The 27,872-nt window shown below is 36.0% G+C and overlaps 1 non-coding gene across 1 annotated transcript; it reads right to left on the bottom strand.

Annotated features, from left to right (window-relative positions):
• Window positions 1-5,696: 5,696 nt before the first annotated feature.
• LOC136143788 (small nucleolar RNA SNORD109A) lies at window positions 5,697-5,763 on the bottom strand. Its single transcript, XR_010658350.1, has one exon. It is a non-coding gene; the product is annotated as a small nucleolar RNA SNORD109A (small nucleolar RNA).
• Between the last annotated feature and the right edge of the window lie 22,109 nt (window positions 5,764-27,872).

The following is a 27,872-nucleotide window of genomic DNA, read 5'->3' as shown; positions in this document are numbered from 1 at the left end:
CTCAAAGACAAATATTTTAAATCAGTTACTTTAAATGTGTTGAAAGAGCTAATGGAAAACATATTTAAGAACTAGATGAACCCCACAAGCACTGTCTCATGAAATAGGTGTATCAATAAAGAGACAAAGTTTTCAAACAAATCAAGTAGAAATTCTGGAGTTGAAAAGCACAATAGCAAGTGTTGAAAATCTCACAGAAAGGGCTCCACGACAACTTGAGCTGAAAAAATAAAACTAACTTGAAGGTAAGTCAATTTAAATTATCCAATTATAGGAAGAGAAAATTTATTTTTTAATGGACATGGCCTAAAAGTCCTATGAGGCTACCATCCAGTGTACCAACATATGTATAATGAGAGTCACGAAAGAAGAAAGAAAGGAACAGAAACTATATTTCAAGTAATAATGGACAAAACTGTCCAAAGTTGATGAAAAGTGATAAACTACCTATACAAGCAGTCTAATGAACTCCATGTAGGATAAATTCAAACAGATTCATATTGAAACACATCATTATGAAACTGTTCAAATAGAAAGTCAAAGAGAGAACATTGAAAGCAGCAATAAAGAAGGGACTCATCAGATAGAAGTGATCTTCAATAAAATAACAAGTGATTTTTCATCATACAACATGGGGTAAGAAGGCAGTAGGATGATAGTTTCAAAGTTAGGCAATGAAAAGACATTCAACTAGGAATTCTTGATCCAACAATAATGCCTTACAAAAATGAAGGAGAAATTAAGACATTCTCAGAAAACAAACACTGAGAATGTTCTTTGACAGCAGCCTTGCCCTACAACAAATGTCAAAGGGGGTCAAGCTGAAATGAATGGACCATATACAGTAACTTGAATCCACATCAAGAAATAAATAATATCAGTAAAGGTAACTTCACAAGCGAATATAAAAGCCAATATTAATATGTTTTTTGTAACTCCTCTCTTTTCCTATCATATGCTTGAATAGCTGCATAAAACAAAATTTATCAGTCTGTGGTGATGAGTACATAAGTATAGAGACATAATTTGTGGCAATGACAACACACAGGGGAAATGGAACAATATGGAAGCAAAGATTTTATATACTATTGAAATTAAATTGGTATTAATTAGAACTAGATTGTTATAAATTAAGAAGTTAATTGTTACCCCTAGGGCAACCACTAAGAAAATAACTTAAAATATATATAGTAAAAACAACAAGGAAATAAAGAATTTTAAATGGTGCACTCAACAATATCTACTTAACACAAAAAAGCAATAGTGAAGACCAAAAACATGTAAGACACAGAAAAAAATGAACAGCAAAATGGCAGTAGTCCTCCTTTATCAGTAATGACATTAAACAGAAGTGGTATAAAATGTATAAGTGAAAGGCAGAGATTGGCAAAATAGATTTAAAAACATGATCCAACTGTATGTTATCTGCCAGAGACACACTTTACATTCAACGAGACAAACTGGTTGAAAATTAGAGCATGAAATAAATATTTCATATAAGTTGTAACCAAAAGAGAGCTAGAGTGACTATAGTAATATCAGACAAAATTTGTTTTCAAACAAAAATTGTTTCATGGGTCAATTAAACATTGATAAAAGAGTCAATCAATTAAGAAGATATGACAATCATAAACATTTACACACCTACCAACAGAGTCCCAAAATATCTGAAGCAAAATTGCACAGAATTGAAGAGAGAAACAGACATCTCTACAATATGTGGATACTTCAATGTCCTACTTTTAATAACCAATAGAAAAATTAGAAAGAAGATCATTCTGGAAATAGAGCACTTGAACAACACCATAAATCAACTACACCTAACGGACTTACGCAGAACACTCCACCTAAAAGCAGAAGATTACACATTTTTCTCAAGTGCATAAGGAACATTCTTCAGAATAGACAGAAATAACACCCAAAATAAGTTTAAATAAATTTTAAAACATTGAAATCATACGAAGTATGTTCACTGACCACAATGGAATTAAATTAGAAATCAGTAATGAAGGAATTTTAGAAGACTCACCATACACAACTGGAGATTAAGAAACACATTCCTAATAAACAATGAATCAAATAAGCTTCTCTCATTCTCAAGGTAAATTATTAAATTATTTGAGATCAATAAAAATTATCATACAACATTCCAAAACTTACGAGATGCCAAAAGCAGTACTTGAGGGGAAAATTTTATAGCTGTTAAAACTTACATTAAAAAATGAAGAAAGAGAGAGGGTGGGAGGGAGGGAGAAGCAAGAGGGAAGAGATATGGGAACATATGTATATGTATAACTGATTCACTTTGTTATAAAGCAGAAACTAACACACCATTGAAAAGCAATTATACCCCAATAAAGATGCTAAAAAAAAAAAATGAAGAAAGAGGGCTTCCCTGGTGGCGCAGTGGTTGAGAGTCTGCCTGCTGATGCAGGGGACACAGGTTCAGCCCCGGTCTGGGAAGATCCCACATGCCACGGAGCGGCTGGGCCCACGAGCCATGGCCGCTGAGCCTGCGCGTCTGGAGCCTGTGCTCCGCAACGGGAGAGGCCACAACAGTGAGAGGCCCGCGTACTGAAAAAAAAAAAAATGAAGAAAGATTTCAAGTCAATAATATAACCTTATACCTGAAGAAGGTAGAAGAAGAGAAACCCAAACATAAAGCAAGAAAAGGAAGAAAAAAAAGATTAGCATAGAAAATAATAAAGATTAAAGATTGAAATAATCAATTGAACAGAAATTTAAAAATCAATGAAACCAAAAACTGATTCTTTGAAAACTTCAACAAAATTCACAAAGTTTTAGCTAAACTGACCAGAGGAAAAGAGAGAAGATTCAACTTACTAATGTCACAAATGGACACAGGCACATTATTACTGATTTCAAAGAAATGAAAAGGGTTATAAACAATACTATGAATAAGTGTACACCAACAAATTAAACAATCAAGATGTAATGGACGAATTCCAAAATACATAAAAACTATCAAAAATAACTCAAGAATAAATTGAAAATCCTAATAGACCTTGCTATGGTCTGAATTTTTGTGTCCCCCCAAAATTCATATTTAAAATTGCAACCCCCAAATGTTAACATAGTAGTAGGTAGGACCCTTGGGAAGTGTTTGGACCATAATGGTGGAGACCTGGTGAATGAAATTCCTTTCTTATAAAAGAGACCTCCACCAAACTCTTTTATTCCTTTCACCATGTGAAGATACAAGAAGTCTTCAGCTCAGAACAGTGCCCTTACCCGAGCATACCAGCCCCCTGATTTCAACCATGTTGGTATTCCAGCATCCAAAACTTGAAAAATAAATTTCTATTGTTTATATGCTACCTGGTCAGTGGTGTCTTGTTATGATGGCCATTAATAAAAAAGTGACTGAGTCAGAAATTTAAAAAATAAAAATAAAAAAAAAAACCTACCAGCAAAGAAAAGTCTAGGACCATATGCTTCACTGGTGAATTCTACCAAACATTTAAGGAAGAATTGACATCAATACTTCTCAAACACTTTCAAAAAATAGAGGAGGAAGAAACACTTCCTAACTCATAATGAGGCCAACTTAACAGTGATACCAAAGCCAGAAAAGGACATCACAAGGACCTCACAAACTAGTGAATGTAACAAAAAGAAGTAGACTCACAGATACAGAGAACAAAGTAGTGGTTACCATTGGGGAGAGGGAAGGGAGGGGATGAATTAGGTGTAGTGGATTAACAGGTACAAACTATTAGGTATAAAATAAGCTATAAGCTATATTGTACATGGGAAATATAAGCAATATTCTATAATAATTACAAATGGAGTACAACCTTTAAAAATTGTGAATCACGATATTTATACCTGTAACTTATATAATATTGTATATCAACTATACTTCAATTAAAAAAAAGAAGTGATGAGACAGGATATCATCTTGTTCCCAATCCTAAGAAAAAGTACTTCTTTTTTAAAACACCCTGGGTTGTAAATTTTTAATACTTGCCATTTACAGCATTAATACTATATGTCAATTTAATTCTACACATTAAGACAGCAACCATGCACTATAAATCTACTTATATACTAACATGGATGAATAAACAATTATGTAATTTTAGGATCATATTTGTTAGACCAAAATATGTTCTAGTGTTCCTGTCATTCATAATTATACTCAAATATTTTTGAATGATAAGAGTTTCTACAGTTCATGTCAGTATCTGGTTGGGTTCTTTTCCTCCCTAATATTACAATTATTAATGTTCACGGCTATTTTATTAGTTGTTATTGAGTTCACTTGAATTACTTTGCTAGATTCTGGAGAAGTGAAAACATATATTACAATACATAAATAAATAAATAAGTATAAAAATAACAAAAACAATTATTACTTCAAAGAATTTGCGACCATAACTTTGTCAAGAGAAAAACAGAGTTTACCCATTTGTAAAGTATTAAACACCACGCCCTAGGTAACATAAAACCTGTGTAATCATGTCAAGGAATATACAGACCATTTTCCTTATTGATGGATGTTTCAATTTTAACAACAAATAATGATTAATTATTTACTATATGAAATTTCACTATCTCTACACTTGATTAACCCAACCCGATATCTTTTGTGAGATTAATGTACTATGGAAAATTGAATTTTTTTGTGTTTCAGAAAGATGAAGTACTTCAAGGTTCTTTGTCATTTAAAATCTTCATGGCCTTACAAAGATCTCAGAAAGTTTAATATATAATTTTTCACATCAAAAAATGAAAAACACCTAATTAAAGTCAAATTCATCACTGAGAAGAGTAGCAATAATGACCCATAATGATCTTATGAATCTGACCAAAATGCTCTAACTATGATGATCTCAATCATGGGGTTAACATTCTGAAACCATAATTTGTTACGGAAACTCCCAAGCACAGCTTAATTTCACCAAAGGATATTTCATTGCAATAAGAAAATGTATTAAAAAACCAACAATTTTCCAAGATTCTCCATTTGTCAATCCACCCAAAACTCAGATAAAATAAAATTTAAAATTTGGAAATGAGGGTAGAGGCAATCACCAAAGAAAAGGACACATCATGAAGATATAATCGAGTAAGCCATTGAACAGATGAACACAGAGACTTCAGGGTGTGGCACAGAGCACATGACATATGAATTTTAAAGGACTCAGGTATAGTTACTCACCCCTATTCTCTGAAGTGGAGGCCCTCATTTCAGCCCTTCTACCTCAAAAAACCATAAATAAACAACAACAAAAAAGAAAGATATAGTCTCAAAAAATACTCAACACTAAAAATAACAACACACTAATACTGACTCCATGGTCAATATTTATTACAGGCATGCATGGTTCCCTTCTTTTAGCCCAACACTAATGAGTCTTTCAGTACCCATCACAGTTGCTTGACCCCTTCTTAATGCAACATTTCTTTTGTTTCCTCATTTATTACTCAAGAACATTTCCTTTAAACAAGTTCTATCTACATCTCTGTTCAAAGTGAGCAAAATAAAGCAAGTCTTGGGTCACTTAGCATATATACAGTGAATATTGCATCATAAGATAGGATGCTAATAATGCCTTGCCCTGGGAGGAAGAAAAGACATGCTTGCAGCAGTATTATGTCATCAATGAGGGGTCACCAAATAAAGCCAGGCTATGAGGGTCTTATTTGTCCTATTAGAGGGGCATTCAACTGGACCTCAGATTGACATCTGGAATGAGTCCCTCAGCATCCTCAGACAATTTTTCTCATCATCGATCCAGACAAGCCCCCTCCCAACATATAAGCATTTCCATAGCCAGGCTTATTTTCTTCAGGCTTATCTACTGCGTTATGAATTAAAAACAGCACATATACAGTAGACATTTTGTTTAGTAGTTGAACAATGGAACCCTCATCTACACAGCACAGTAGGCACATAACCATGGATTTTTTCAAATAAAATTAAATAAAATCTATTGAGAAAATACAAAAAATTAAGTCAACTAAAATTTCAAGGAGTAGTGGGGTAATATTTGTAAATGAGGTAGCAAATAAGTTTTGATTATCATAGAAATATGAGTAAAACATCTAAGTTCTGAAATGCTAGTAATAAAAAGTTAAATAAATATTTTGGCACATTTAAATTTCACTAAAAGATTATTTTCATACATAATAAAATGGTATAAAAAGGAAATTTATCAATGGTTCTTAAATGTTAAGTTACTTCAAAGAGAGATTTTTATTTAATAAAGGAAAGAAACAATAATGAAGATTCCATTAACAAAGTAGGCATACCTATGGGGAAAAATCTATCATAAAAGCATGCTCCCTGAGCGCCTGAAAGAATGAGCTGACAAGACTTGAATTTCTCACATCACTGGCCAGAACACAGACCAAAACTTTCAATAGCACCCGAGTAGCTGCTCACCTTTCTTCCTTGAAGTATGATAACTTTCTAGCCTTTTACCTGCAGCAGAACATCACAAAGAATATAAATCAGAGTTGTACACCTTCAAATGAAACAAGTATGATCTTAAAGTCCTGGTCAGACAACTCCTCAAAATGTTAAACATAGAGTTACCATATTCTCATCCCTAAAAGAACTAAATCTCTACACAGGTATTTATAGCAAGATTATTCAAAATAGCCAAAGAGTAGAAATAACCCAAATAACCACTAACTGATGAATGAATAAGCAAAATGTGATATATCTATAAATGGAATATTACTCATCCATAAAGAAATGGAGTTCCGATACATGTCATAAGGTGGCTGAACCTTGAAAATATTATGCTAAGTGAATTGTGGGTAAAAAGACTTGTTCTATTGGAAATGGTTCAAATGCAGATACGGATAAGACTCATTGGTATCATAGTATTCATGCATTTATTCCACACTTTCATATTTCCTGAGCATGTATGTACACCTGAAGCCATACGCTTCAAGATATTCTTCTTTTTACATATTATTTTATACAATCATTTTGATCTAATTTCAGACTTAAAGTCTTATAGCTGTAAATCAACTATACTTAAATAAACGTTTTAAAATGAATATTTTAAAAAGTATCCTGTTTCTCTTCAAATTTAATCCAATAAGTTCTACCATCTTTTGATGTTCCTGCTTGAAACAATTATTAAATATTATGATTATTGCCAAATGTTGAGTTCTTATATCCTGTCATGCTTATAATGTTCCTTGCAGCTTTCTGTAGTAAAGAACTTTACTTTCTACCCTATTCATTCATTCATTCATTCACGTATTAGTTTGTTTTTTTTAGGCTTTTTTTTTTTTTTTTTTTTTTTTTGCTGTACGCGGGCCTCTCACTGCTGTGGCCTCTCCCGTTGCAGAGCACAGGCTCCGGACGTGCAGGCCCAGCGGCCATGGCTCACGGGCCTAGCCGCTCCACGGCATGTGGGATCTTCCTGGACCGGGGCACGAACCCGTGTTCCCTGCATCGGCAGGCAGACTCTCAACCACTGCGCCACCGATTCACATATTAGTTTAATAATATTATAAACATCTTAACATCATTAATCAGTTTTATCATCCTTAAAGAGATTTACCAGGTCCAAACATCCCCAAATTGTACCAGTCAAAACCAAAGGGTGAACAGCTCAGTGTCCAGCGGTCCTCTTTGACAGATGCAGCCTTACCCATATATGACTGGTTTTTCCTTCTGTACTTATCTTCCTCCTTCAGTATTCTCAACGTTACAGAGCCCCAACTGTGCGTATCTTATGTAGGTCCATTTCCCCTCAAGATACCAGAAGATAAAAAGGCAAAGTTAGAATAGCATAGCACATACCTTGCTATAAACCACCCAAATTTTTAAACATACCTTAGCCACTGCTATGGCACAGTCAGGCAAAACTTATGTCACAATTCACTCTGCTTATCATTCTGGCCAACATTTTAGCTACTAGATGAGAATTACTAATGAACCACACTTGTAAGACACAGTGTTGTCTTTAGAAAAGTGTTAGAATGAATACAGATAACTGGAGAAAATTGAATTGATTATGGAACACATATTCATATGAAGTAGATAGTTTATAATCCAGACCATATGGTCATAAAGTACAATTTCAAAAATATTCCAATAGGAGATTATGGCATTTGAATCTATATCAGTTGGGGATTATTTCTTCACTCCAAGATCTTCGTTGGTCCTTTCCCTGCTATCTAAAGATCTTCATTGGTCCTTTCCCTGCTATCTACAGTATTTGTCTTGGTATTGCCTATCACCAAGTCTGATCCAAAGTTGATTTCTTCCATTTACTGATACTCCACTTACTGGCCATTTCTCTTTGGACTTTGATCTGTGCCCCATTCTCTAGCTATGAAATGGTTTCTGCTGAAGAACACTGTCCCATCACCTAAGCACTGGTGCCTCATATTTTTAGAGGTCATTCTGTGTAGATTTATACCACGTAATTTTCCACAAACCAATGTCCTATTCATCTTTTTCTCCTGTTCTGGCAATACCTCAACACATACACTTTTTAGCCTAAAGAACTAAACTTGAGAATTCTCATGGCTCTGACCTTAACAACACAGAGAAAACAAATATGACCTCAGAAATGTGCGCCTTTTCCCCAAACATGGGAAGATTTAACAAAATATAAGTATTTTTAATTATCATCTACCAAAGGCTGTGACACTGTGTGGGTTTTTTTAAGTTGTGAGTAACAGAATGACTTGTACAATCAAATTTAGTTTCAAACTCAGTCTCTATCTTCTTATCTTATAAAAAGGAATGAATATCTTAATCTGTTATTATGGTTATTATTAGCATTAAATGAGATAATCCATGAAAAAGTATTTATCTCAGCATGTGGTAGTACACATACTAAGAATTCAATAATTGCTATATATAATTGAAATATATATATTTGAAACTACACCACACACACACACACACACACACACACACACACACAGATAATAGTAAAATAATGACCCAAACTCACCATCAACAATTTTTGAACATTCTTCCTGTAAAATTGGTTTATTGACCATATCCAAACAATCACATATATCATTTTATGAGTGAAATACAATATTAATGCCTCAAACATAGTTGATATTCAGTAACTGATAGACAAATGAACTTCTGAAAAACCTGAATGTTCTTATCAATTAATTTCAGTATACATTACCATATACAACTGAATACAATTCAATTAGATAAATGAATCATCATTAATTTACCTAGCATTATGACTTGATAAACAGATTACTTATCATTTTACAAGTATAACTAAGGCTGTCATGAGTACCCTTGAGTTTATATACACATTTGAACACTCCCTATTATATCTTATAGGTAAATTTCTAAAAATAAAATTGTTAGTCAAAATGTGCTAATTTCCATCTAATACATATTTTTCCACTGTCAATTGGAAAGACTGTAACACACAAGGAGTCCCAAATTCTCCAGACTTTGTTAACAAATGTGCCTGCTAATCTAATAGGTGAAAAAGTAACTGTTGATTTATTTTATTATGTGTGTTTCTGTCTGTGTTTAAACACACATACATATATTTATTTCATTATATATGTTTAATGATTGATAATTATTTAATATATATTTAATTATAAAGATAGATATGGTTGAGTATATTTTTATGTGTTCTTGGCCATTCACAATACTTACCTTTTATGACTTGCTCATTTATGTGTTTTCCCACTTTTGTACTGGAATGTTTGTCTTTTTCTAATTGATTTGGGTGAGCCTTTCATAGAATATTAACACTAAACTGGTCATATATGTAAATATACAGGTACATTTTCAATTGACTGCAGAATAAGCAATAGTCCAATTTAATTTTAAGTTAGTGCATTTTAGATACTTTTTCTCTCCTCTAAACCCTCCAATACAGATAACATGAAGAAAACTTGGCAAACACAGTTTAATTGGATTAAAGATCGTATCCGTTAGCTATTTATACTGTTGAATCTTCCACATTTTTACAAACTAGGTCACATAACAGCCTTGGAAGATACAAATCCTATTCTGAGATGTTGAAACAATTACAAAAACTGTTCAAATGATGTCAAAATAGACTGAAGTCAATGCCTAAGGAGACTGGATACCACCAAGAAAACTGATAGATAACATTTTGACTTGAAACGTGCTGCAGGGGAAAAGAAGGCAGGCAAGATTTTGGACACAATCCTTGCGGACTTTATAAATGGAATGTGGGAGAAATATGCTCAACTTAAAAATATAATTTATTGGTTACAACTGGAAAGGGGTTCATATCATTCCAGTCACTTATACAGTTTTACATTGTTTAGGTTATGATGGCATGTAGTATTCATTTATAGCACTCTCTTATGAGTGAGATTCAGCAGAGGAATTAAAATAATTTTCATGAAAATAAAATAGGGAAATAATTTTCAGATATTTTTACCATGTAGTGGGGTTAATCCGATTATTTTCCAGGTTCTGATTTAACCAATGCTCTAGTTCAGCATATGGTACTCAAGCCCACAGCCTGCTGTTGTAAATAAAGTATTACTGGAACACAGCTACATTCATTCAATGACACATTGTGTTTAGCTGCTTTCACACTACAATAGAAGAGTAGATTAGCTGTAACAGAGTTCATAAATCCTAAAAAGCTGAAATCATTTGTTATTTGGCCTTTTACAGAAAAGGTTTACCAATGCATGGTCTAGTTTAAAGTAAACTGAGGTGATAGCTCCATGTAATTAAAACTGAGTTTTAAAATATGGAAGCATAGGTGGACTGAAAAGGCAGAGCTATCATATTTAGATGAAATTTTCTCACGTAAGCTGACACAGAATATAGGCAACTCTATTTTGATTTTTCAAATGTGAGCATAGTAGTAAGTCCAGAGTTTCTGGTAGATGGTTCCCTGAGTTACTGGTCCTCAGTCCTCATGTTCTCTTCTTGTTTTTTCCTTATACATCATCACTTCAGAGACCACTGTTATCACTGTCCTTTCACAAGGGAGGTAAACCCCTTGTTTTTCTATTGCCATGCTCTTCTGCCTATTATACCTAATAAAGGCATGGATGGAGAGATAGATAAATTGATGATACATAAAAGATCGTTTATAAGATGGGTGACTGAACTTGAATGATAACTTATCTATTAAGTTAATAGGCAGGTGATAGGTAGAGATATACAGATAAATACAGAAGATAAAGTGATAGACAGACAGATGATAAAGTAGAATGGGGCAGAATTTGAGAATCATTAACATAAGACATTACAACACCAAAGTGCTTCTCAAAACTGAGCACTTCTGCTTCCACAGAAACTTATTTATCTTACACGTCTATTGGAATATTATTTCTAAATTTCTCATAAGATCAAGGATGGTAGTATGTTTTGGTGACAATGTACATTGCAAAAACTACAACAGCTTCCTCTTTCCTGTATGACTGTCATGGAAGTTCACATGTGGGAATCATGTGAAAGCAAAAAAATATGCCATTCAAATCAAACACATACAATTCAAAGGTTAATTTCATCCTCCCTAAATTCAGAGGTTGTGAGGTACACATGTCCCACTTATCTTCAATAAAGAGATGTTATTTCAAGAGATGGATCAATTCTGTTTTAAGAGAACTCATACCAAATGTTTACATCACAGCACAATTCACAAACTATTCCGTATTTCTATGCCTTGACCAAATGGTAATATTATCAATTAATTAAATGAAATATTTCTAACATCAATTCACTCCAATCTTTTTACCTTGCTTTTTCTCTTTAACAGAGTCATCTATTTACTCTCTAACTAACTTATTATTTTATTGTAAATACTATGAAAGCAAAACTAGCCATTTAAAACTGTGGAATGATTATTTTCTGTATGACTTTCTGGGTAAGACAAGAATATAAACAAAACCAACTCCCTGTCAAAGGCAGCTCATTTTTCAAAACTGTCAAGAGACACAGAGAGCAACACATAAAAACAAACTGTTCAGTTAAGAACTTTTCATAACAACTGCTTGTTAAAGTATCTATCACATCCTGCTTTGCTAGCCTAAACTTTTGCTTCAACTATTTTCTATACCAACTAATAAAATGGATTTTATTTCAATGAAGCAGAGAAAACCATGGAATATTATCTTTAAAGTACTAGGGGGAAAATGTTAATAATTCTATATTCAGTAACTATATTCCTCAATAAAGAGGACTAAAAAAAGACAGTCAGATGAAAAAAAACGAAGAAAAATTATCACCAGTACAACTGGTGCTAAAGAAACCTCTTTGGGAAGATAAATAATGATAACAGAAGGAAACATGGGTCTTCCGAATAGAATGAAAAGCTTTAAAACTGGTTAATATGTGGGTAATTATGAAATATTTTCCCTCTTAAATCATAAAAATATACCTATTTAAAACAATTATTCCATTAGCTATATGGTTTAGAGTAGATATAATATATATGACACCTCTAGCATAACAGGGGGCAGAGACTAAGTAAATAGGTATGTATGTTTCCAAGATTCTTCTGTTTATGTGAAATGATTTAATGGTCTTAAAGAGTGAAATAACTAAACATGTATATTGCAATCACTAGAAAACCACTAAAAAACTACAAAAAGGTAGAGTTAAAAAAGTAAAGGAGGGGGCTTCCCTGGTGGTGCAGTGGTTGAGAGTCCACCTGCCGATGCAGGGGACACGGGTTCGTGCCCCGGTCCGGGAAGATCCCACATGCCGCAGAGCGGCTGGGCCCGTGAGCCATGGCCGCTGGGCCTGCGCGCCATGGCCGCTGGGCCTGCGCGTCCGGAGCCTGTGCTCCGCAACGGGAGAGGCCACAACAGTGAGGGGCCCACGTACCGCAAAAATAAAATAAAATAAATTAAAAAAAAAAAAAAAAAGTAAAGGAGGGCTTCCCTGGTGGCGCAGTGGTTGAGAGTCCACCTGCCGATGCAAGGGACACGGGTTCATGACCCGGTCCGGGAAGATCCCACATGCCGCAGAGCGGCTGGGCCCATGAAACATGGCCACTGAGCCTGCGCGTCCGGAGCCCGTGCTCCACAACGGGAGAGGCCTCAGCGGTGAGAGGCCCGCGTACTGCAAAAAAAAAAAAAAAAAAGTAAAGGAAAATGGAATTCTGAAAAAAAAATTAAACAATCAAAAGCAAGACAGAGAAGAAGGGAAGGAAGAACAAAAAACAGAAGATAGACACTGATAAGGAGTACACACTTACAAAGAAAAAAACAATAAAAGAGGTGGACTTAAATCCGCTTTTTCAATAATTATATTAAGTGAACATTGACTAATACTCCAACTGTTAACAGTTAAAACATAACCCAACTATATGCCATCTAATGACAATATTTTATACATAAAGATATAGATTAAAAGGAAGAAAAGATGAAAAGATACACCATACTAACAGAAAGCATATGAAACCTAGAGTAGTTATATTAATTTCTGATACAGTAAACTTCAAGTTAATGTATTACCAGAGATAGAGACATTTCATAATATAAGAGGGTCAATTTATAAGGGAGACATAATCATCATAAAAATTTATATGACTAATAACAAAGTTTCAGATTACATGAAATGAAACTGACAGAAATAAGGGGAGTAACAGACAAATCCACAATCATAGTTGGTGACTTTAAACTCTACTTTTTCAGTAATTTATAGACCAAAACACAATATCAATCATAGAAGATATGAACAATATATATTAACCATTTAAACCTAATGGGCATTTATAAAACACTATAGCCAACAACTTTAGAATGAATGCACTTTTTTAAGTGTCTATGGCATACTCACCAAGATAAACCATATACCAGGCCAAAATCTTTAAAAATCCCTCAAATAACGTAGAATATATTCACTGATCATAATGAAAATTAGAAATCCATACCATAAAATGTCTTTGAAGAATAAAAGGAAACAATGAAGGACTTATATATTTGTATAGCTAATGAAATTTGTGTGGCTAATAAAAGTTTCTCTGATTTTTTATAATTGTATGATCTTAACTTAGATCAGTTTTAGAGTTAAGCAATCCTTACTTGCAAGAGTAAGTCAGCACAAAATTGAAATGCAACCCCAGAATATTGTTCCCACACCTCAGGAAGGTTTGACAGAAAAAAATATTTTTACTCTCATTAACATGGGGCATCCTACCCAAATCTAAGAAAATTTGGAAGATTAAATTCTTATTAAAGAAAGTACTTCAAGTTTCAAAAAACAGTATTAGAGCAAAGGGAAATATTTTGACTGAAAAGCAAGATACAAAACTTTAGGAATTGGGAGTCAACAAGATGGTGACGAAGGAGCTCCCCTCCTCATACAGACACACCAAATGTACAGCTACATATGGAGCAATTTACTCTGAAAGGGACCCAGAAACTAGCTGAACAACTCCTACAAGTAGGACAAATGAGAAAATACGCATATCAAAACAGGTAGGAAAGGCTGTTCTTTCCACACTCTTGGCATCAACTCCACCCACAGCACAGTGCCTTACAATCAGGAGAGAAGTCTCAACTTCTAGCTTCTCCCTGTAAACCAAAGGGCTTGCATTCCATATCTAGCACACCAACTGCTAAGACCCACCAGAGGGACAAGCTCACAAAATCCCTTGCTCTAAAAACCAATGGAGCTTGTATCCACAAGACTTACAACAGTATAGCAAAAAAAGAAACAATTCTTAATAAGCATGTAAGCACTCACCAAGGCTATCATTCCAGCAATCAGCATAGAGGGAACAGGCAAAATTGTACACCTCACAGTTTTCCCCTGAAAGAGTATCTGCATACTTTAAAAACTGCCGCCTAAAGGCCAGTCTTCTAACTTAGCAGGCACTAGGGGCTGGCTGTGATCCTCCCCAGAGAATGGGGAAGTAGACACCACTCCTCCCCCCTCCACATGGCTCTAATTTCCTAGTATCTCCCTGGAATGGCCTTGTACACATGCCTACACCCAAGATTTCATAGCTTCTGCCTGAGAAATGGGTCAGCAGACCATCAGTCTTATAGTTAAGGGGGGTTCCATTCACAAGTTCCACAGGACCATAGAAAACAAAGGAGCAATTCCTAGCTGGCTATCCCCTAGGCTCAGTGAGAAGGAGAAAGCAAAATTACCCATCTCCCAATTGTTCCCTGAAAGAGCTTTACCTGCATACTGTAAAAGATGGAAAGTTATACTTTATTCTTGGATTGGAAGAATTAATATTGTTAAAATGACCATAATACCCAAGGCAATCTGCAGATACAATGCAATCCCTATCAAACTACCAATGGCATTTTTCACAAAACTAGAATTTTAAAATTTGTACGGAAAAACAAACAAACCCAAATAGCTGAAACAATCTGAGGAAGAAGAACAGAGCTGAGACAGAGGGATGATCATATGAGGACACAGGGGGAAGGCAGCCATCTGCAAGCCAAGGAGAGGGGCCTCAGAATGAAATTAGTCCTGCCCACACCTGGATCTTGGACTTTCAGCCTCCAGAAATGAATAGAGACACATGCACCATGAATCCAAAGAGAAGGCTGGAAAACAAAGGTCAAGATACATCAGAAATACATCTACACGTGGAACAACTATAAAACACCTACTGAACGCTGGCAGAAGACCTCAGACCTCCCAAAAGTCAAGAAACTCCCCACGTACCTGGGTAGGGCAAAAGAAAAAAGAAAAAACAGAGACAAAAGAATAGGGACGGGACCTGCACCAGTGGGAGGGAGCCATGAAGGAGGAAAGATTTCGACACACTAGAAACCCCTTCGCGGGCAGAGGCTGCGGGTGGCAGAGGAGGGAGCTTCGGGGCCACAGAGGAGAGCACAGCAACAGGGGTGCAGAGGGCAAAGCAGAGAGATTTCCGCAAAGAGGATCGGTGCCGACTAGCACTCACCAGCCTTTTCTGCTCACCCGCCGGGGCGGGTGGGGCTGGGAGCTGAGGGTTGGGCTTTGGTGGGAGCGCAGGGAGAGGACTGGTGGCGTGAACACAGCCTGAAGGGGTTAGCGCACCACGGCTAGCAGGCAGGGAGTCCAGGAAAAGGTCTGGAGCTGCCAAAGACGCAAGAGACTTTTTCTTCCCCATTTGTTTCCTGATGCGCGAGGAGAGGGGTTTAAGAGCGCTGCTTAAAGGTACTCCAGAGACGGGCGTGAGCCACAGCTAAAAACGCGGACCCCAGAGACGGGCACAAGCTGTGGCTAAAAACGCAGACCCCAGAGAGTGGCGCAAGCCATGGCTAAAAGCACAGACCTTTACAGACAAGCAAAAGCTCAGAGAGTTCAGCACCACCAAACCAGCTTTACAACAAATGTTAAAGGATCTTCTCTAGGCAAGAAACACAAGAGTAGGAAATCAACTATAATAACAATTAATAAACAATTAAGAAAATGGGAAGAGGAACATACATATCAATAATTACCTTAAATGTAAATGGATTAAATGCTCCCACCAAAAGACACAGACTAGCTGAATGGAAATAAAAACAAGACCCATATATATACTGTCTACGAGAGACCCACTTCAGACCTCGAGACACATACAGACTGAAAGTGAGGGGATGGAAAAAAGATATTCCATGCAAATGGGAACCAAAGGAAAGCTGGAGTAGCAATTCTCATATCACACAAAATAGACATTAAAATAAAGACTATTAGAAGAGACAAAGAAGGACACTATATAATGATCAAGGGATCGATCCAAGAAGAAGATATAACAATTGTAAATATTTATGCACCCAACATAGGAGCACCTCAATACATAAGGCAAATACTAACAGCCATAAAAGCGGAAACCAATAATAATAATAAAGTAAAAAAAAAAAACGGGAAATCAAGAGTAACAGATTCATATTAGGGGACTTTAACAAGCCCACTTTCACCAATGGACAGATCATCCAAAATGAAAATAAATAAGGAAACACAAGCTTTAAATGATACATTAAACAAGATGGACTTAATTGATATTTATAGGACATTCCATCCAAAAAGAACAGAATACACATTTTTCTCAAGTGTTCATGGATCATTCTCCAGGATAGATCATATCTTGGGTCACAAATCAAGCCATGGTAAATTTAAGAAAACTGAAATTGTATCAGGTATCTTTTCCAACCACAATGCTATGAGGCTATATATTATAGGAAGGTATCTGTAAAAAATACAAACACCTGGAAGCTAAACAATACACTACTTAATAACGAAGTGATCACTGAAGAACTCAAAGAGGAAATCAAAAAATACCTAGAAACAAATGACAATGGAGATACGACAACCCAAAACCTATGGGATGCAGCAAAAGCAGTTCTAAGAGGGAAGTTTATAGCAATACAATCCTACCTTAAGAAACAGAAAATATCTCGAATAAACAACATAAGCTACACCTAAAGCAATTAGAGAAAGAAGAAGAACAACAACAAAAAAAAACAAAGTTAGCAGAAGGAAAGAAATCATAAAAATCATATGAGAAATAAATGAAAAAGAAATGAAGGAAACGATAGCAAAGATCAATAAAACTAAAAGCTGGTTCTTTGAGAAGATAAACAAAATTGATAAACCATTAGCCAGACTCATCAAGAAAAAAAGGGAAAAGACTCAAATCAATAGAATTAGAAATGAAAACGGAGAAGTAACAACTGACACTGGAGAAATACAAAAGATCATGAGAGATTACTACAAGCAACTCTATGGCAATAAAATGGACAACCTGGAAGAAATGGACAAATTCTTAGAAATGCACAACGTGCCAAGACTGAATCAGGAAGAAATAGAAAATATGAACAGACCAATCACAAGCACTGGAATTGAAACTGTGATTAAAAATCTTCCAACAGGGGCTTCCCTGGTGGTGCAGCAGTTGAGCGTCTGCCTGCCGATGCACACAACACGGGTTCGTGCCCCTGTCCGGGAAGATCCCACATGCCGCGGAGCGGCTGGGCCCGTGAGCCATGGCTGCTGAGCCTGCGCACCCGGAGCCTGTGCTCCACGACGGGGGAGGCCACAGCAGTGAGAGGCCTGGGTACCACAAAAAAAATTAAAAAATCTTCCAACAAACAGAAGCCCAGGACCAAATGTCTTCACAGGCGAATTCTATCAAACATTTAGTGAAGAGCTAACATCTATCCTTCTCAGACTCTTCTAAAATATAGCAGAGGGAGGAACACTCCCAAACTTATTCTACGAGACCACCATCAGCCTGATACCAAAACCAGGAAAGGATGTCACAAAGAAAGAAAACTAGAGGCCAATATCACTGATGAACATAGATTCAAAAATCCTCAACAAAATACTAGCAAACAGAATCCAACAGCACATTAAAAGGATCATACACCATGATCAGTGGGGTATATTCCAGGAATGCAAGGATTCTTCAATATATGCAAATCAATCAACGTGATACACCATATTAACAAATTGAGGGAGAAAAACCATATGGTCATCTCAATAGATGCAGAGAAAGCTTTTGACAAAATTCAACACCCATTTATGATAAAAACTCTGCAGAAACTAGGCATAGAGGGAATTTTCCTCAACATAATAAAGGCCATATATGACAAACCACAGCCAACATTGTCCTCATTGGTGAAAAACTGAAAGCATTTCCACTAAGATCAGGAAAAAGACAAGGTTGCCCACTCTCACCACTCTTATTCAACACAGGTTTGGAAGTTTTAGCCACAGCAATCAGAGAAGAAAAGGAAATAAAAGGAATCCAAATCAGAAAAGAAGAAGTAAAGCTTTCACTGTTTGCAGATTATATGATACTATACATAGAGAATCGTAAAGATGCTACCAGAAAACTACTAGAGCTAATCAATGAATTTGGTAAAGTAGCAGGATACAAAATTAATGCACAGAAATCTCTGGCATTACATTCTCTAATGATGAGAACTCTGAAAGTGAAATCAAGAAAACACTCACATTTACCACTGCAACAAAAAGAATAAAATATCTAGGAATAAACCTACCTAAGGAGACGAAAGACCTGTATGCAGAAAATTATAAGACACTGATGAAAGAAATTAAAGATGATACAAATAGATGGAGAGATATACCATGTTCTTGGATTGTTAAGAATCAACATTGTGAAAATGACTCTACTACCCAAAGCAATCTACAGATTCAATGCAATCCTTATCAAACTACCACTGGCATTTTTCACAGGATGAGAACAAAAAATTTCACAATTTGTATGGAAAAACAAAAGACCCCGAATAGCCAAAGCAATCTTGAGAACAAAAAGCAGAGCAGGAGGAATCAGGCTCCCCGACTTCAGACTATAGTACAAAGTTACAGTAATCAAGACAGTATGGTACTGGCACAATAACAGAAATACAGATAAATGGAACAGGATAGAAAGCCCTGAGATAAACCCACACACATATGGTCACCTTATCTTTGATAAAGGAGGCAGGAATGTACAGTGGAGAAAGGACAGCCTCTTCAATAAGTGGTGCTGGGAAAACTGGACAGATACATGTAAAAGTATGAGATGAGATCACTCCCTAACACCATACACAAAAATAAGCTCAAAATGGATTAAAGACCTAAATGTAAGGAGAAAAACTGTCAAACTCTTAGAGGAAAACATAGGCAGAACACTCTATGACATAAGTCACAGCAATATCCTTTTTGACCCACTTCCTAGAGAAATGGAAATAAAAACAAAAATAAATAAATGGGACCTAATGAAACTTCAAAGCTTTTGCACAGCAAAGGAAAGCATAAACAAGACCAAAAGACAACCCTCAGAGTGGGAGAACGTATTTGCAAATGAAGCAATTGACAAAGGATTAATCTTCAAAATTTACAAGCAGCTCATGCACCTCAATAACAAAAAAACAAAAAACCCAATTCAAAATGGGCAGAAGACCTAAATAGACATTCCTCCAAAGAAGTTGTACAGATTGCCAACAAACACGTGAAAGAATGCTCAACATCATTAATCATTAGAGAAATGCAAATCAAAACTACAATGAGATATCATCTCAAACCAGTCAGAATGGCCATCATCAAAAAATGTAGAAACAATAAATGCTGGAGAGGGTGTGGAGAAAAGGGAACACTTGCACTGCTGGTGGGAATGTGAATTTGTACAGCCACTATGGAGAACAGTATGGAGGTTCCTTATAAAACTACAAATAGGAGTACCATATGACCCAGCAATCCCACTACGCGGCATATACCCTGAGAAAACCATAATTCAGCAAGAGTCATGTACCAAAATGTTCATTGCAGCTCTATTTACAATAGCCCAGAGATGGAAACAACCTAAGTGTCCATCATCAGATGAATGGATAAAGAACATGTGGCACACATATACAATGGAATATTACTCAGACTTGATGTCTGAGTAACAAAATTGAGCTATTTGTAATGAAGTGGATGGACCTAGAGTCTGTCATACAGAGTGAAGTAACTCAGAAAGAGAAAGACAAATACCATATGCTAACACATGTATACGGAATTTAAGGAAAAAAATGTCATGAAGAACCTAGGGGTAAGACAGGAATAAAGACACAGACCTACTAGAGAATGGACTTGAGGATATGGGGAGGGGCAAGGGTAAGCTGTGACAAAGTGAGCGAGTGGCATGGACATATATACACTACCAAACATAAAACAGATAGCTAGTGGGAAGCAGCTGCATAGCACAGGGAGATCAGCTAGGTGCTTTGTGACTGCCTGGAGGGTTGGGATAGGGAGGGTGGGAAGGAGGGAGATGTAAGAGGGAAGAGATATGGGAACATATATATATGTATAACTGATTCACTTTGTTATAAAGCAGAAACTAACACACCATTGTGGAGCAATTATACTCCAATAAAGATGTAAAAGAAAAATAAGACATTCATAAATGAAGAAAAATTTTTTAAAAAGTACAGAGCTTGAGGAATCATGCTCCCTGACTTCAGACTATACTAAAAGCTACAATAATCAAAACAGCATGGTACTGGCACAAAAACAAACACATAGATCAATGGAACAAAACAGAGCCCAGAAAGAAACCAAACACTTATAGCCAATTAATCTATGACAAAGGAGGGAAAAATACACAATGGAGAAATGACAGTCTCTTCAATAAGTGGTATTGGGAAAACAGGACAGCTATATGTAAAAGTATGATATTAAAACATTCTCTAACATCATATACAAAAATAAACTCAAAATGTATTAAAGACCTAAGTGTAAGAGGCAACCACAAAATTGCTAGAGGAAAACATAGGCAGAACACTCTTTGACATAAATCTGGGCAATATTTTTAGGATCTGTCCCCTAAAGCAAAGGAAATAAAAGCAAAAATAAACAAATGAAACGTAATCAAACTTAAAAGCTTTTGCACAGCAAAGTAAACCATTAACAAAACAAAAAGACAACCTACACAATGGGAGAAAATATTTGCAAATGATATGACCAATAAGGGGTTAATATCCAACATACATGAACAGCTTATACCACTCAACATCTAAACAGCAAACAACAACAATAAATGGTCAGAACACCTGAATAGACATTTTTCCAAAGAGGACATGCAGATGCCCAACAGGCACATGAAAAGATGCTCAACAACACTAATCATCAGGGAACTGCAAATCAAAAACACAATGATATATCACCTCACACCTTCAGAATGCCTATAATCAAAAATAACACAAATAACGAACGTTGGCGAGGATGTGCAGAAAAGTGAAGGAGTGGGATAGGGAGGGTGGGAGGGAGGGAGATGCAAGAGGGAAGAGATATGGGAACAGATGTATATATATAACTGATTAATTTTGTTGTAAAGCAGAAACTAACACTCCATTGTAAAGCAATTATACTCCAATAAAGATGTTTTAAAAAAAAGTGAGGCTACATTAAATTAAAAAGCTTCTGCACAGCGAAGGAAACCATCAACAAAATGAAAAGGCAACCTACCCACCAAATGGGAGAAAATATCTGCAAAATCACTTATCTGATAGAGGGTTAATATCCAAGATGTATAAACAACTTATACAACTCAAAAGGAAAAAAAAGAAAAAAATTTAAAAATGGGCAGAGGATCTGCATAGACATTTTTCCAAAGAAGACATACAGATGGTTATTAGATACATGAAAAGGAGCTCTATGTCATCAATCATCAGGGAAAAGCAAATTAAAACCACAAGAAGATATTACCTCACACCTGTTAGAATGGCAATTATCAAAAAGACAATAAATAAGTGTTGTGGCGAAAAGGGAATGCTTGTACACTGTTGGTGGGAATGTAAATAGGTACAGCCATTATGGGAAAACAGTATTGAGATTCCTCAAAAAATAGAACATGTTCTGGCAATTGCATTCCTTGTTATTTATCCAAAGGGAACAAAAACACAAACTCAGAAAGATATCTGCATCAGCCCGCAATGCTCCTCCCATCTCTGTTCACTGCAGCATTATTTACAACAGCCAACACATGAAAGCAACCTAAGTGTCCATCAATAGATGAATGGATAAAGAAACTGTTGTGTGTGTGTGTATACACTTCAGCCATAAAAAAGAAAATCTTGCCATTTGCAACAACTTGAGGACATTATGCTGAGTGAAGTAAGTCAGACAGAGAAAGACAAATACCATACGATCTCATATGTGGAATCTAAAACAACAAGAACAAACCAAACTCACAGATACAGAGAATAGATTGGTGGTTGCCAGAGTTGGGAGAGAGGGTAGGGGTGAAATGGGTGAAGGGTGTCAAAAGGCACAATCCTCAAGTTATAAAATAAATGTCATGGGGATGTAATGTACAGCATGGTGACTATAGTTAATACTGTACTGTATATTTGAAAGTTGCTAAGAGAGTAGATCTTAAGTGTTCTCATCAAAAGAAAAAAATTTAATTGTATGTGTTGATGGATATTAACTAGACTTATTGTGGTGATTCACAGTATGTACAAATATTGAATCGTTTTGTTGTAGATCTGAAGCTAATATGTTATGTCAATTACATCTCAAAAAAAAAAGTGAACACTTGTACACTGTTGGTGGGAATGTAAATTGGCACAGCCACTGTGAAAAACAGTATGGAGGTTTCTCAAAACATTAACGATAGAATTACCATCTAACTGAGCAATCCCACTCCTGGGTATATATCCAAAAAACCAAAAACCCTAATTCAAAAAGATGCATGCACCACAATGTTCATAGCAGCATTATTTACCTTTGCCAAGATACAAAAGCAACCTAAGTGTCCATCAACAGATGAATGGATAAAGAAGATGTGAGATACATAGATAGATATAGAGAGAAATAGGGAGATAGATAGAGAGATGTGTATATACATATATACATACACGTACACATACAGTGGAATATTTCTCAGCCATAAAAAAGAAGGAAATTTTGCCATTTGCAACAACATCAATGGACTTGGAGGCTATTGTGCTAAGTGAAATAAGACAGAGAAAGACAAATACTGTAATGATATCACTTATATGTAAGATCTAAAAATACAACAAACTAGTGAATATAACAAAAAAGAAGCAGACTCACAGATATAAAGAACAAACTAGTGGTTACCAGTGAGGAGAGGAAACTGGGGAAGGGCAATAGAGAGGTAAGGGATTAAGAGATACAAACTATTGTGTATAAAATAAGCTACAAGGATATATTGTACAACAAAGGGGATGTAGCCAGTATTTTATAATAATTATAAAGAGTATAACCTTTAAAAATTGTGTATCATCATATCGTATACCTGTAATTTTTATAATATGATACATAATATTGTACATCAACTTCACTTCAATTTAAAAAAACACTGACACTCAGCCTTCTCCCTCTAGCCCACTCCAATAATAAAACCAGGCTACCAGTATTACCCAGGAAGCATCTTCTACCCACATCTAGTGCCCCAGCTTTTATGGCAGCCACCTGAGGGACAGGCCCCTATATCACCTAGCTCTACCACCAAAGGGGACTTGCATTCACAAGTCCCACATGATTTTAGCAAACAAAGAAATAGTTCTTAATGGATGCAGGAGCACCCCCACTTCATGTCTATACACCCATGCCCACAACAGAGGGAGCAGTCAAAACTGTCCACCTCCCAGTTTATTCCTGAAAGACACTCAATTACACATTTTCCCAGCTGCTGCCTGAGGGACAAGCTTCTATTCAGTCAGCATCTAGGTGCTAACTGTGAACTTCCTTTGGGACACAAATAGATCTTGGCACACCCAAAACTACTGGGAGCCGCTAAGAACAAAGGCGGCGTGGACAATCACAAAGGCTGGATTGACAAATGGAAGACTGGGCTGGGCTGATCAACAAGGTTCATCTCCTACATGAGACAATTCTGTCAAGACTGGGAGAGGTTGGGGCTTCCCTGGTGGCGCAGTGGTTGAGAGTCTGCCTGCTGATGCAGGGGACACAGGTTCATGCCCCGGTCTGGGAAGATCCCAGATGCCGTGGAGTGGCTGGCCCCATGAGCCATGGCCGCTGAGCCTGCGTGTCCGGAACCTGTGCTCCACAACGGAAGAGGACTCAACAGTGACAGGCCCATGTACCGAAAAAAAAAAAAAAAAAAAAAAAAAGACTGGGAGAGGTTGCTCTTTTGCCTAATGCACAGAAACAACACAGAGAGTCAAGAAAAATGAAGAAAAACAGGAAAATATTTGAAATAAAACAACAAAATAACCATAAACAGATCTTATTAAAATGAAGATAAGTGATTTCCCTGACAGAGTGTTCAAAATAATGGTCATAAAGATGCTCATCAAAGACAGGAGAGAAATGTAGGAACAAAATGAGAATTTTAACCAAGACACAGGAAAAATTTTACAAGTACCAAACAGAAATCACAGAGCTAAAGAATATAGCCAAATGAAAAAATTCAGTAGAAAGGTTCAACAGTAGACTAGATCAAGTGAAAGAAAGAAACAGCAAAATTGAACACAGTGCAGTGGAAGTCATCCACTCAGGTAAGTCAAAAGAAAGAATTAAAAAGTGCAAATAGCTTTAGGAACTTATGGTATACTAGTAAACAAACCAATATATGTCTTATAGAGGTCTGAGAAGGACAATATCAAGAGAAAGGAGCAGAAGGCTTATTCAAAGAAATAATGGCTGAAGATTTCCCTAATGTAGGGAAAAAAAGACACATCCAGATCCAGGAATCTCAGAAAATATCAAAAAAAAACCCACTAACAAACGTAAGGTAGATAGCTAGTGGGAAGCAGCCGCATGGCACAGGGATATTGGCTCGGTGCTTTGTGACAGCCTGGACGGGTGGGATAGGGAGGGTGGGAGGGAGGGAGATGCAAGAGGGAAGACATATGGGAACATATGTATATGTATAACTGATTCACTTTGTTATAAAGCAGAAACTAACACATCATTGTAAAGCAATTATACCCCAATAAAGATGTTAAAAAAAAAATAAAAGAACCCAAAGAGACCCACACAAAGATACATTATAATTAAACTTTCAAATGCTAAAGACTAGGAGAGAATCTTAAAAGCAGTGTGAGAAAGAAAGTTATGTACAAGGGAAACCCCATAACACTATCAGCAAATATTTCAGCAGAAACCTTGGAGGCCAGAAGGGTGTGCAATGATGTATTCAAAGTGCTGAAATTAAAAAACCACCAAGAATATTCTACCCAGCTAATTGGTTTCTCAGAATTAAATAAGAAATAAGGAGTTTCCCAGGCAAACAAAGCTAAGAGTTCATCATTACTAGACCAATCTTTTAAGAAATGTTAAAGAGTGTTCTTCAAGCTGTAATGAAAGGATGTTAATTAGAAGAAGAAAAACATATGAAAGTAAAAAATTCACCAATAAGTGTAAATATAGAGTTAAATTCAGAATACTCTAATGTTGTAATGATGATGGGTAAATCACTTAAAACTCTAGAATAAAGCTTAAAAGACAAAAATATGAAAATAACTACAACAACAATAATTTGTTATTGGATACAAAATGCAAAAAGATGCAAATTGTGACATCAGAAACATAGTATGTAGGGGTGGGGGAGCATTGGTATGCATTTGTTATTATCAGCTTAAAACAGACTGCTGTACATAAAAGATGTTTTATGTAAGCTTCATGGTAACCACAAAGCAAAAGCCTATACTAAATACACAAAAGAGAAAGAGAAAGGAATCAAAGCATACTACTACTCCAAAAAATCATCAAATCACAAAGAAACAGAGCAAGAGAGGAGGAAAGGAAAAAGGAATTACAAAACAGCCAGAAAACAATTAACAAAATGGCAATAATAAGTCCATACTTATCAATAATTACTTTAAATGTAAATGGACTAAATTCTCCAATCAGAATCTAGGTGAGCAGACTTCCCTGGCTGTCCAGTGATTAAGACTCCACACTTCCAATGCAGGAGGCATGGGTTTGATCCCTGGCTGGGGAACAAAGATCCTACATGCCACGTGGCCTGGCCAAAAAAAAAATAGCTAGGTGATATTGGGGCCTGTTCCTCAGGTGGCTGCCATAAAAACTGGCTAGATGGATTAAGAAAAAATGACCCAACTACCTATTGCCTATGAGACTCACCTAAGCTTTAAAAACGCCCATAGAATGAAAGCAAAGGGATGGAAAAAGATATTCCATGCAAATGAAAACCAAAACAAAGCAAGAATAGCTATTCTCATATCATACTAAATACACTCTAAGCCAAAGGCTGTAAGAAGAGAAAACCAAGGTCACTATATACAATGTCAACTCACCAAGAGAATATAACAATTGTAAATACTTATACCCCCAACATAGGAGTACCTAAATATATAAAGCAAATACTAACAAATCTGAAGGGAAAATTACACAGCAATACATTAATAGCAAGGAACTTCAATACCCCACTCTTAACAATGTATAGATCACCCAGACAGAAATAATCACTAAGAAAAAATATTAGACTTATACTACACATTAGAGCAGATGGACTTAATAGATATTTATAGAACATTCCATCCAACAGTACCAGAATAAACATTCTTCTCAAGAATCCATAGAACATTATCTAGGATAGATCATGTTAGGCCACAAAATAAGTCTTAGTCAATTAAAACTGAAATCACATCAAGCATCTTTTCTGACCCCAATGATATTAAACTAGAAATCTGAAGAAGAAAACTGAAAAATTCAAAAATATATGTAGATGAAACAATGTGCTCCTGAACAACCAATAAAGAAATCAAAACAGAAATCAAAAAAATATCTTGAGATAAACAAAAAAGGAAACATAATATACCAAAGTATATGGGATATAGCAAAAGCAGTTTTAAGGACATTTATTGTGATAAACACTTACATTAAGAAAAACAAAAATCTCAAACAAACTAACATTACACCTCAAGGTACACAAAGAATATAATTCAACATAATAAAGGGCATAAATGAAAAGTCCACAGCAAACATCATACTCAACAGAGAAATGCTAAAAGTTTTTCCTCTAAGATGAGGAACAAGACAAGGATGCCCACTGCTGACACTTTTATTCAACATGATATTGGAAGGCCTAGCCAATGTAGGCCAGGAAAAGAAATAAAAGAAATCCAATATGGAAAAGAAGAAAAACTGTCATGACTTGAAGATGACATTATATTATATATAGAAAACTCCAAAGACTCCACCAAGAAACTGTTAGAACTAATACACAAGTTCAGTCAAGTTGCAGAATACAAAAAGTCAATTCTCGGGCTTCCCTGGTGGTGCAGTGGTTGAGAGTCTGCCTGCCAATACAGGGGACACGGGTTCGTGCCCCGGTCCGGGAAGATCCCACATGCCACAGAGAGGCTGGGCCCGTGAGCCATGGCCGCTGAGCCTGTGCTTTGCAACGGGAGAGGCCACAACAGTGAGAGGCCTGCATACCACAAAAAAAAAAAAGAAAGTCAATTCTCTTTCTATATACCAACAACAAACTATCAGAAAGACA

This window comes from Phocoena phocoena, unplaced genomic scaffold (assembly GCF_963924675.1).
Source record: "Phocoena phocoena unplaced genomic scaffold, mPhoPho1.1 SCAFFOLD_110, whole genome shotgun sequence".
Taxonomy (NCBI): domain Eukaryota; kingdom Metazoa; phylum Chordata; class Mammalia; order Artiodactyla; family Phocoenidae; genus Phocoena; species Phocoena phocoena.
This window is presented reverse-complemented; position numbering and strand designations above follow the sequence as displayed.